The 13,017-nt window shown below is 44.6% G+C and overlaps 1 protein-coding gene across 6 annotated transcripts in view; it reads left to right on the top strand.

Moving 5' to 3' along the window:
* The window catches only part of Tango4 (transport and golgi organization 4), a 320,102-nt gene that overhangs the window by 287,263 nt on the left and 19,822 nt on the right, over positions 1-13,017 (top strand). Inside the window, exon 1 of one of the 6 annotated variants that reach the window (XM_071688581.1) lies at positions 8,105-8,190. The exons of the other annotated variants lie outside the window; for them this stretch is intronic. The gene's annotated coding sequence lies outside the window, so the exon portion shown is untranslated. Of the gene's footprint in view, positions 1-8,104; positions 8,191-13,017 lie in introns of those variants that run through there. 6 annotated transcript variants of the gene reach the window in all.

The following is a 13,017-nucleotide window of genomic DNA, read 5'->3' as shown; positions in this document are numbered from 1 at the left end:
CACTGTATATATGTTCTTTCTTTCTCAACATGGCTTTTCCCCTCTCAACATAGCTTCTCTCTCTCTCTCTCTCTCTCTCTCTCTCTCTCTCTCTCTCTCTCTCTCTCTCTCTCTCTCTCTCTCTCAGTATAGCCACAAGAGCACTATTACTGCAATGTTGGGATAATTCTTCCCTCATCATAGGTCAGAGGGATACGTCGGGGCTGTGTTGAAATACTTTAACTTTTAACATAGTTAGAGTTGGTTGTGGACCGGTTGCCCGGCTCGAGACTCGAACACAGGTCCCCGTCATTCATATACAGCTACTATTACCACTACACCATTGACGATTTACGGAACGGAAGGAAAGCCGATGATCACACAGCACTTACAGGAAACGGAGTCCTTACAGTCGGAAAATTAAATAGAGTATGTCTCCGAATTGTAGAAATAGATTGATAAATTCTTCTCTCAAAGCTAGTAGGAACACAGTGAAAAATAACTGAATACTCTTTTGATAATTAAAGAAGGATCCTGTTTTGGCTTGACATCATCATCACTCTCTCTCTCTCTCTCTCTCTCTCTCTCTCTCTCTCTCTCTCTCTCTCTCTCTCTCTCTCTCTCTCCCTGAGTATACACAATGGTTGAAGGAAATGTATGATCTTCACATACATGGTAAGCCACCTATAGTAACCCACAGTTACTCATCAGCCACACCTCAGGACGTAGGTAGAAGAGCAAATATCGAGAGACATACATGGTCAGGGGTACAGTCTATGTTGCCTTGGCTCAGTACTCAGGTGGTTGTGGCCGCCACACTGGTACATATCAGGCCTTGAATAAAACATATTAACCAGATGTAGTGACCCAAGACTGAAGCCAGGCAATTGTAAACATTCTTTTACACTGCCTTAGAGCTTTCTTCTTAGGCATATGAACAGGATAGTTTGGAACCATCAGGTCTGCTGGTAAACTGCCTTTGTGGACAACTGTAGTGACAATATGCCTCTTAGAAACCCAACCAAACAGTGTTGTCCAAACACCACACGGGGTGGCTGGGGATGGGTCCATCATACGCCACACAGGATGGCTGTTGACTGCCTACCTCTATCCATCCATCGTTCGTCACATTTCCTTCCCTTTGTCTATATACTGACTTACATCTGGCCACCAAGAGGACACTGATTACGCCTGAGACATATGAAAAGAGAACGCCCTTTCCCAGAGAGTGATCCTGACTACAAACCCTGATGACAAAGAAATATAGTGTACACGGTATATTTGTCCCAAAAGCAAATACCAAGGTTGTAAAATTGTGGTGCCTGCAGTGTATGATGTGCTAAAGCAAGCATTGGCCCAGAGAAGTACAGTGTTTTTGCTGTGTTCGGTTCACGAGGCAACACCATAGCTGCGTCAGTATAGTGTAGTCGGTCCTTAGTTCAACAAGACTCACTGGTCCCTCTCAAGTTGATGCTTCAAGTGCCGCCGTTAAGGAGGACCTGCTGTTAGCTTGTCTCCAAGTTCTTTGACCCCTTGACATTAGTTCCGGGTTTGAGGTGCGTGTCAAAAACGAACATAATTTACCCATCTCTACACTAGGACAAAAAGGGAAGAAACTGGTGTACAAAGCCAATGCCTCTTTTGACTCTAGACATTTAGACCTGGAACACATCCTCACCAAGAGGGGTGGTCGTGCTCATCAAGCAGGGGTCGTGGTCGTGGGTTATGACGCCCGTAGCAGGAGGCCGTCTCGACCTGTTCTGTACGTGCCCCACAACACCAACGGACGCTGGCCTCCTTCCCAACCCAGCCGTGCGCACATGTGAGCCCGCACGTACGGTTGGTCCTCAGTCGCTGTCTGAACAGAAAACAACCTCGTCTGGTGCACAGACGTGGTAGTCTAGCCTTTGTTTAGTGAACGGAATTGGTGCTCCAGACCTTTAACAACCCTGATTATCTATATTTAGATTACCTCAGGAAAACGCCCATGCAATTTCCTTCCTTTTCAAAATGTATACAAACCCCGCCCCAAAATTATACAATTTTTACAGAATTTCGAGTAGAGGTTATTTTCATTCTTTTTTCTCTACATCTAATTAGAGAGAAAGACGTACTTTATTATACACGTTAGATAAATGTGAATGTAAATGAAACGGTCCGTGAAAAGTGGGGAAATGCAGATTTTCACACGTGTCTTGATCGCCCCAACAAGGGCTTCACACCTGTACTGGTGGCCCTAACAAGGGCTTCACACCTGTACTGGTGGCCCTAACAGAGGCTTCATGTAGATACCGGCTAGGCCGCCCTACACTTCCATAAGTCAAACAGTTTATCTTATCAGACTCACCTCCCGCCACGTAGCGTTGCTCCACACACTAGACAAACGTTGTCCCTGACGTACCGTCACTCCACAAACTACACCAACAGCGTCCGTTACCCACCGTTACTCCCCACGTTACTACGTGGGTCATTCTGTCTAACACCTGTAATGGAGTGCTGGTCACATGACACGCTCTGAGTAGTGTCATGATAGTATGACTGCTCTCAGCAGGACAGAAAGCGAGAGGAGAGTGTTCACTGCGGGCTTATGATATGAGAACCTTCAGAGTATTTTCTTCCTTTGGTCATATGATTTATTTTCCAGATGGTGTACAGTATAGCTCTCCGAGCCGGTCAGATAGTGTGAGATCCCCAGTCGGTCAAAAAGTGTACGTTTCCCAGTGAACACAGGTGGAGCGGGGGAATAACAAACGCAGGATTTACTGTTATCTTTCCCTCGGACCAGCCAGGATCTAACCCCCTTCCTGGAACTTTCCCTTTGAGGAGTCTTCTGTTCCACACCTACTGTGGGGCAGTGCTTTCCCCTGCACATGACTGGATGGGCGTGGTAGTGTGAACTGCGTGAGATGGTGTGGTTGGTGTGGTTTTGTGGGTGTAGTGTGTGGTGTGGGCATAGTGAGGGTAGACTCTCCACCACTCCTCCCTTCCACAGACGCTCCACCACTCTTCCCCCCTTCCCTCGTCCTCCTCCTCCTCCTCCTGGCCCTCCACCCTCTCCCCGGGAAACTCATGAATCAATCAGGTGAGGTGGGTCACCCGAGCTGTGAGCCAGCTCTCGTAACGTGAGTCCTCACTCATTTGTTTTTTCACCACGGGGCAAATAAGCTCCGCTTGAACTTGATCTTGAAAGGTCACTTCCTTCTTGAGATGCGACGTTGGGGGGCGTTACCATCCCTCAAACACTCGCACCCCCCAGGGATTGTCCGTGTCATCACGGGCGGATCCTGACTCATGCGCGTCCCTAATGGTTTTGAGATACGCGTCCACGTACAGACAGGCACATGCTGAGCTCTCACACTCATGTGCAGGTGTCCAGTACACATACGTTATGCACAGACGTAGGGAGACACACCAGCATACACATACGTACACACAATGGTCTCTGTGTGAATGACTCCTCACAAGAGCTGGATTCATACCTGAATACGTTTGCAGATGATGCCCAAGACATGAAATGCGAGGAGGATTGTATCAACTTACAAGGGGACCGTGACAAACTCTAATGTTGATGATACATGATTGACGAAAAACACCTTAAGTAAATGTAAAGTAGTGAGGATGTGGCACAACGAAAGAAAGCCTCAAAATGAATATTTATTTATCCAGCAGTAAATAAATTGCAAGAATCTATGAGTGAGAAGTACTTTGGGAGTCGACATCGTCCCTAACCTGTCCCCAGGGTCCCATATTAAGGGAAGGATCAAGGAGACACTCTGCTCCCTGGCAAATATTAGAACTGTAATTATGTAAAGGGATAAGGAAATACTGAACAAGCTGCCCACATCGCGCGTACAGAAGCACAAAGATCTAATAGAGAAGGTCTAGAGAAGGGAAACAAAGATGGTGCCAGAGTTAAGAGATCTGAGTCATAGGCAAAGGTCAGAAGCCTTAGATTTGTACACCAGGAAAGAGAGAGGAGTCAGGGGTGACCTTATGACAAGCTGTCAATTGCCAGGTGCGCCTTAGGCTTTAAGACTTCTGCAACTTAATTACACTTCTGTATCGCTGTGATAGAAAGGTTGTTAATACAAGTCGTTATTATTATTATTATTATTATCATTATTATTACTACTACTACTACTACTACTACTATTATTTCTGGCCACTAGGTGGCGCCACTCGCGCTGTTCACGTGAGAGCGTCCACAACAAGTAGGGAGACGAGATTTTAGCTGTCTGTCACAAGTAAACTGAATCCGTTTCGATTCTGTTTCCTGCTGTTGATCGCTTTCTCTCCAATCGTTTTATTTTGAGATGTGATTCCTTTATGTATTTACCATCATCTCTGATTCTTTTGAAGTTCTTTTTTTTCCTCCTTATTTATTGCAAATGCATTTTTTTCATTCCATTTGTTCCCTCCACGGCTGCTATGGTAAGTGGATAGTACTGACACCGTTTTCTATGACTGATTTGTCAATAAGTAAATAATGCCCTTCATTTCATCACGTATTTCTGACTCAGGAGTTATCGAATGTAAACTTTTCTTTGTAAATAAACCTGGTGACTATCGATGCAGGTGTTACGCTTCTCGCATGTAAACACATTAAAAAAATGTTCTCTTTTTTGTAGCATGACAACAACCAAGACAGGAACCTATGAAATGCCATATATATATATATATATATATATATATATATATATATATATATATATATATATATATATACCACAGGAAAATGAAACACGATAAGTTCCCAAGTGCACTTTCGTGTAATAATCACATCATCAGGAGAGATACAGGAAAATGATATAACAATCAGTGGATATACAACGAAGAGACGTAGCTAGAATGCAATTTGGTAGTCACTTGTTTACCAAATGGCGTCGTAGCTACGTTTCCTCGTTGTATATCTACTGACTTATATTTCTTTCCTGTATTTCCCCCGGATGATGTGATCACTACACGAAAGTGCACTTGGGAACTTGTCGTGTTTCATTTTCCTGTGGTAAGGACGGAATATATATCAGGGCTTTCTATGTTGGTGTGGTGGGCACGGAGCCTAAGGTGGGTACGGAGCCTAAGGTGGGCACGGAGCCTAAGGTGGGCACGGAGCCTAAGGTGGGCACGGAGCCTAAGGTGGGTACGGAGCCTAGCAACAAAGTCATGACGACCGTCACTCTGCCTCTCACACATGACGTAACCAGATCTCAAGTTTCTTTTATTTGTCATTATCACTTAACGTCAGTTATCGCCCAACAACCGCCTTTTCAATAGCCGTATAAAATGGCTCTTCATATTATTTTCCTCATATAATTATTTATTTATCTTTTCACGAAGCTGTTGGGATACTCTTTGTGCATGCGGTCCCTTCCTTAAGTGGGTTACATCATTCTTGCTGGCGGTAGTTAAGCGGTTCTGCGCATGCGCGGTCATCCATGTGATTCTAAAACTTTCCTTATCGTTTTATCTTTTATCATTATCTGCTAATGCACCTCATGATTAACTGTGGTTTAACGGGATGGTACACATGAAGTCGCGAACGATTGGAGGTCATATCACGACAAAATGTGAATAAACTGTAAAGAAAAATACAGATTATTGGAATCAAGTTAATGCAAGTCAGTTTTGTACCTTCAGGAGGGAATGAGAACACAGCCCTCATGCTGCTTGGATGAAAACTATTTTCTCTTCTACCTACTTGCCTTTCCCCCTTTAGCGAGGTAGCGTCAGGAACACACGAACAATGGCCTCATCTGCAAACACCCAGGCTTTAACTGTCATGTACAGTGTAGCGAGACCTGTGTCCAACATCAGATCCAAGACCCATAAGCTAATTACTCCTCCCTCTTGGTCCTCTCCTCACCCTTGCTCCCTCCACATCATACACACAGATAGTATTAGTCAAGAGTGTTTTCGCTTCTCCACCCAGTATGGCAGGGCCATATCAGCACCTCCTCCTGGTCAGCCCTGCTATATCGGCCGCAGACATTCATTTCCACCACGTCTCTCGTCTTTCATTCTTTCGTGTTCAAGGTTCAGCACTCGCCTCCAAACGTAGTTGTCGAGCCTTGTGTATCTTCAGACATACTCGGGTATTTTTGCTGTCAGAGCCACAGATCTTTACTTCCATACTTTCCTTGATCACTTAGCCTCCTCCTCCTTTGCCTTGTGACTCACATCAACCTCTGTGATTCCATCCATTCCCATGGTTAATTCCAGTTACTTACAGCATTCCACCTCCTCCAGGTCCTCCTTATGGAAAGTTACAGCGCCCCCCTCCCCCCTCTTCTCCTCCCCCACTCCTTCCCTCGTTAGTTGAACAGGTTAATGAAGAGAATTATGTTATTAGCTGATTGGTTCAGAAAACAAGTTCCCGTACATGAGAGGTTCTGACAAAAGCCAGTTTCTTATAAAACAAACTTAAGTGCTTCACTGATACGTATTTTCTAAAAAAGATAAAGTTAAATTCGTGTTAATGATACTGGCAGATTCGAAAGGTTGAAGTTAGAACTTTCACGCAAAACAGTTAATTCAGGAAGAACTTTGAGAAACTTATGAATGAATTGTATTTTTAGAATTACTGAAATTGACTCCAGTTTCACTGAACCTAACTGAAAGACTCTGTGTAGATCTAAAGTGAGGCAATTAGTCAGAATGATACAATATAAAAAACTAGCGAGGATCTCTAGACGTTTTCTATTCTCCTTCTGCAGTATGTGTTGTTTTCTAGTCTCCCTCTACCGATCTGTATGGTTTTGTAGTCTCCCTTTGGTCGTACCTGTCATATCCTGTGTTGGGGTCTGCATCCCATTGTGGCTCTGTGTGCCGGCATGGTGATTCAGTCCCCACTATCTGCGTACCACCACCACTATCACCCCCCAACTATGTCACCTCATGACAAGCACCTCGCTGCGTCATCATGACAGACGGAGGGTTACACCCTGGCCTTGCCACGTCTCCCCAGCCCGCTGCACGTGCGTGCCTCGAGGTGCCACGTGCTCTGTTTCTCACGCTATGTCGGCGTGGTACGTGCTTTCTTTAATCTATTTTGAGACTTCATGGAAGTCTTCAAGTGTCACCTTACAGTTTCAAGTGTCGTGTTGTTACACTGCTTTTTGTAGCGGTATCTTATTTCTATTATTAATTTGACGATATCATTATCAAGTACATTATTTTTATTATTATTATTATTATTATTGATTATTATTATTATTATCATTATTATTATTATTATTATTATTATTATTATTATTATTATTATTATTATTATTATTATTATTATTATTATAATTATTATTATTATTATTAATTATTATTATTAATTATTATTATTATTATTATTATTATTATTATTATTATTATTATGATAGGGACAGCCCGTGGCCAACTTTGACCCAAGCTTGGATCATTTGTGAATCCAGAGGCCATCTTCACTACAGCCTCATCTTCACTACATCATACCATTCATACCTAAACCTTATGGGTGAGGCCAAAGGGTATGTCCACTACCCCCAGATCGTTACTACATTACTGCTGTATTACTGTTGATGCTATGCTGCTGATATGCTGTTGATGCTATGCTGCTCTTATGCTGTTGATGCTACTATGCTGCTTATACCACCATCATTACACCACACTGCTCCAGCTTAGGGTTCATGGCATTTTTTGACGGTGTAAGTTTTCAACAGACAAAGATGCAGGGAGACACAGAATCTATTATTATTATTATTATTATTATTATTATTATTATTATTATTATTATTATTATTATTGTTGTTGTTGTTGTTGTTATTATTGTTATTTTCATTTTGTGTTCCATGAGGCGTTGCATTATGAACCTGGTTGATTATGATGATAAAGTCTCCCTGTAGCAGTGTATGTAGAGAGGAAACTACTTTACCTGAAGTTTAGTGTGAAATAAAGTTATGTTTGAGAAGTTTGAGGCGTGGTCATTCCTCCTGTGCTGTGTGTCCTCATCTTCCGGTGATGAATGTTATCGTCCTGCAGCTAGTTCGCGTGACGTCATTGTGACGTAAGGATAGTGCATAGATGCATACAGATGGCCAGTTAAGGAGCGAGCAGTGGTGGCCCGCGGAGCGTGTCACATGTAAAGGCACCTCATTCATAGACACGCACGACGGGAGGAGGGACCTGGTGCTGGCGTGGATACGCGCCTGCAGATACTTGCTAAAATGTCTCCACAACTTGGTGGTGAGTCACAGCTTATTGACACTTACATATTCACCCTCCGCCTTGGAAGAGAGATGAGCGAGGGATGAATCAGTCACAGCCTTTAAGACTCTAAACTAGTTTGATGAGGTCAACAAGTTCTTCGAGAGGTGACGACGTGGAACAGCCATAGGTCAAAACATGAAATTAAGCACGAAGCCCAAGCCTCTCACACCTGAGGAAGCACCTCACAGTTAAGACTATATATCTTCAGCTTTCCCCAGGATAATCATGTCAGACGGTCACCAATCTTCTTCTCATCATAGGAATAATGTTTGTATCTCGCCTCGTGAATACCTTTTTTCTCACAGTATGTACGACGTGTATTGTGTGGATTTTCTTATTTCATAGGAATGACAGTGCCTGACGCACCCTCGAAACTGGGTCTTGTCTCATTGTTGTTGTGATTTATGTTAATGTTAAGTCTTAGTCTTCATGTTAACATACATTTAATTCTTTTCACCTTTGACCCGTTGTTTTACCATATAGGAGCATGGCCTCCCTCCGTCAGAGTACCGGTAACCCACTCATGAAATGATAACAAGAAGTTTATTTTTGTTCATTAGTATGCTAATATCCTGCGGAAGCCCCTCCCCCACCTACCTCGCCCCCTGGATGTAACCCCTGAAATCGCTCGACACATCAGGAAAACTTTCACTTAAGGGAAGTCACAAGGTCGAACCCCTCAAACAAAAACCTATTGTACATCAGCAGTAAAGGCTCCTTCTGGAGAACTGTTGGAACTGTTTATCTTTTATGTCCAATTGTTTTTATATTGTTTCCTGAAAAAAAAAGATCTCGTATCTGATATCTTTCTTATTTTAGATATGTCATTTTTACTCAAGTGGTTTTTGGTCACGACTGTCACCAAACCTATTATATTATATACAGAATACTTATCATCACGCTTTGACCTGACCTTAAGGCAAGGGTCAGCCTCCACGGATTCTAAACATCATTTATATGTTTTCATAAAGGATTCGTTATGTGCCCATATTACCATCCAGACACTTCTCATGATTACACTTTTATCATGCGTTACCTTCGCGTGTTAGCATACCTAGCATGACACTGGCTCGAGGTCACCTATCCTTGTCATTAGGTCCTGAAGACATTCAGGGCAGCACCAGGTGGGATTCAACTCATGTTCTTCTGGCACGTCACCCTGGGTTCTGACACTTGGGTCTCTTGTGTATAGAGACTTTGGCCAGATGATCAACCCTGTGTTAGTTGAGACATCCTAGAAGATCCTGTGAGGATTCTTGGTATTATTTGATACCAAGACTGAGACGTTAAAGAGACCTTCAGGTTTTATGTAGGTATACCTGTCTTGTGTCCTGTGCAGTGATTGTGGAGTGATTCTTCATTTATAGTGGTATACCTGTCTCGTGTTCTGTGGAGTGACTTGTTTTTATGGAGATATATATCTCTCGTAACCCCTGGAGTGACCCTTGCTTCTTACATACTCCTACCGACCAAGGGTCGCTGACCCAACAACAATCAGATCTTTTATTCTGGTGTCGGGTTGTGCCCAAGGTGACTAGACAGCTCCCCCAACCGCGCTGCCATAAACCATGGCCTCCAGGGAGCAAACCATCTTCCCTGGGGTAGACTGGTTCCCTCACTCTGCAGGAGAATAATAGCAATTGGGTCAAGGATGTTTTTCTCAGATGCGCTCTGATCAGCAGTAGAAAATGGTATCTTTTGCTTGCTTGTTGAACACGCTAACAGCAAGACCACTCACTAGGTCGTCTCCCTCCTCCAGCAGAAGAATAATGCACGAGTGATTCACTGTCTTGAGGGACAGAACGTAATTCAGGGTGTGTCTTCAGATGATATTATTTTCATTTACCGGACGCGTGTGATGATCTGATGATCTCCAGGAAGTGTGTAAAGGTATGAGCTTTGACTGAGTCGTTGGAAGTCTGGACACTGGCTGTTGAGGTACTGACGAAGTCTGTGAAGGTCTGTGCACTGACTGACATCTCTTTGGACTACGGCCAACATTCTAAGCATCTGGAGACTCACTAGGTTGTAAGTCGACCGAGTGTCTTCCTGTTTGGGGTAAAATCTGGAAGACTTCAGGAGGCTCAGGCAGCAGTGCTGTAGCCCACACCTCAAGGTCAGGGGTCAGGAAAGACAGAGTGTGGCACGAGAGAGAGAGAGAGAGAGAGAGAGAGAGAGAGAGAGAGAGAGAGAGAGAGAGAGAGAGAGAGAGAGCCAGTGTGGAATGCAGAGATCTTGTTCATACCACACACTTTCATTGACAGAAAGTCTTATTTTGAAGACACAGTCTTAGGTCCAGGTTCCTGTGAGACTTCGTGGAGTATCCCTGGTGAGAGAGGAGTGCAATGAGGTCATCATCATCATCATCATCATCATCTCCGTGAGGTTGACGGCGTCTGTCATCCGGAAGTACCAGCATCAGGGGAGGTACCAGAGCACCTGGGATCGAACCCTGGACGGTGGCCCCGTCGTCAGGGTTGTGCCTGGGAGGATTGACCGTGGGGGAGGGAGGGGGGGGGGGTCGCTCCTGCTGCTCCGGGATGTTCACCAGCAGAAGGATGTGTGGAGGATCTCCTCTAGGACGTCCAGGGTCCGGAGTCAAGATGGCTACCGGTGGCAGGAGGCTGCTCAACCTCTGCTCTCATACTTCTCTCTTTTTGACATCTTGTTATAGTCAGAGGTGATGCCTCAACTCGTTGCCTGACGTATGCTGTCGTACCTGATTTTTCAAACTTTTTTTTACGTTACATAACTACCTTCAACGCACTGCATGGCGTACGCTGTCGTACGTTTCTTATTTAGGTTTCTTTTTTTTTCCCCTTGACGTAACAAGCAGCAGTGACGCAAGGTGGGCCGTCATCGCAAACACTATGTGACCAGCGTCACACGTACACTGGGTGCGGCTCGAATCACATCTCGCAGCGTACCCGTCTCTGGGGCAAGCCGTGACGTCATCATGCCGTTCACCGCCTAATCTTCATATACAATATCACCTTATGACGTCATAGCGGATCCTGCTGGCCGGCCGGGGACGCTTCTGCAAGTCACGCCCGGACGCCCGGGTCCCACGCCCCTCCATCCTTATCCAGAAGTTTACAGCCTGGCTGCTGCTGGCCACACGCCCCTGGCGAGGGAGGATGTGGTACACACACACACACACACACACACACACACACACACACACACACACACACACAGAATATATACTTAAGTTTTCTCCTCTGAGAAATATAAACCCGTACTATATATGCCAACCTGTAGGGTTCGTTGTGGGATGGGACATCAACACTCAAAGTTCCACGTATCATTTGCCGTGGCTTCTGCTGGACCAGACCTGGCACGGTGGTCATGGTGCATGGCATGTCAAGGGAGAGCTGCAGTCTTGACCAGCTAGCGAGGTGTTCTGAAAGTTTGACGACGCATTTTGGGATTTCAACCCTTTACGACGAGGGTACGACCTGGACGTACGACGATACGACACCTTGAGCAGATGACTACGACCTTCATGAGTTCGACGGTATGACCCTTAAGGACGACGATGCAAACTCTGGGTCTGATATGGCCTTAGCCTTTGACCCGACCCTTGGGAATCATATACAAGGTCACGCCAGTATACCTCAGGACCATATATTGTCGTGCACGAGGACCTTGTGATGTTTGTGTATATGTTAATAAAATAGATACGACAGACAATTGTTAATGTTAGATGTCACGTACATACATGTATGACTGTTCCGTCTTGACGATGAGTTATCCCGCGAATTCTTTCGATTCCGTTGAAACGAAACTTCACACGCGTCAAGGTGTTTTCTTTAGGTCTTATCCCCACGACATTTTGATCGTTGGTATGTGTAGCGGACTCGTAACCTGCCTGCAGGAGTTTACCACACGTGGAACAAATTAACTCTTGAGACAACAACAACAAAACTGTATCCGTCAAATGATCAGGTTGAACGAGCGAGCGAGCGAGGTTAGCAACAGTGTGGGTGCCAGGGTGACGATGATAGCAGACAGTGTTGCCCCCACGCAAGTGCGAAAGCAAATGCCTGGAAGAACACACAGCAAGTTAGAGTGAACAACATAGCCAGCCAGGAACAACTGCTCAGCAAGCCATGAAGAACATCACAGGTCAGGAAGAACACAACAAGCCAGGAAGAACAACACAACAAGCCAGGAAGAACAACACAAATCAGAAAGAACAATACAGCACTTTAGGAAGAACAAAAACTGAACAAGCTAAGATGCTTAGGTCACTAACGACTTCTAACAACAACAAAGCCAGGGAAACATGACCCCAAGGTTGTTAGCCCTTTATCTTGCTGAGTAAATATCCGGTCTTTACTTTTTTTTTTTTACATCATTTACAAACTGTTGCAAAATATCCTGGAATAAACTGCATCTCAAGGAAGTTGAACACGTCTCCTGTGATTTCCAGAGGACATTGTGGGTTTGTTGCGCATCTTGTCTTTCGCCAGCGAGATCACAGGGTCGTCTTGGTTCGAGCCGCTTGTGGGAGAGTTTGTGTGACTCTACACTTCTCATATCATCGTTTACCTCAGTGTTTGTTAGCCTGACCCAATGGATCATTCCTTGTAAAGTGTGGTGAATCACATATATGGAAAGGACAGATAACAGGAGACCTTATGGTGCATGAAGACTTCATATGCTGGAGAGGAGTATTGATGTTATGGTTCACAGTCTTGTTAGTCATGAAAGTAGCATTTCTACGCAGAAGGCACATCCCCACCCACCACTCCCTCCGGCACAAACAGGTGCCAGGTGAAGTGCTGTGTGTTCTGTTGA

This window comes from Panulirus ornatus, chromosome 46 (assembly GCF_036320965.1).
Source record: "Panulirus ornatus isolate Po-2019 chromosome 46, ASM3632096v1, whole genome shotgun sequence".
Taxonomy (NCBI): Eukaryota; Metazoa; Arthropoda; class Malacostraca; order Decapoda; family Palinuridae; genus Panulirus; species Panulirus ornatus.
This window is presented reverse-complemented; position numbering and strand designations above follow the sequence as displayed.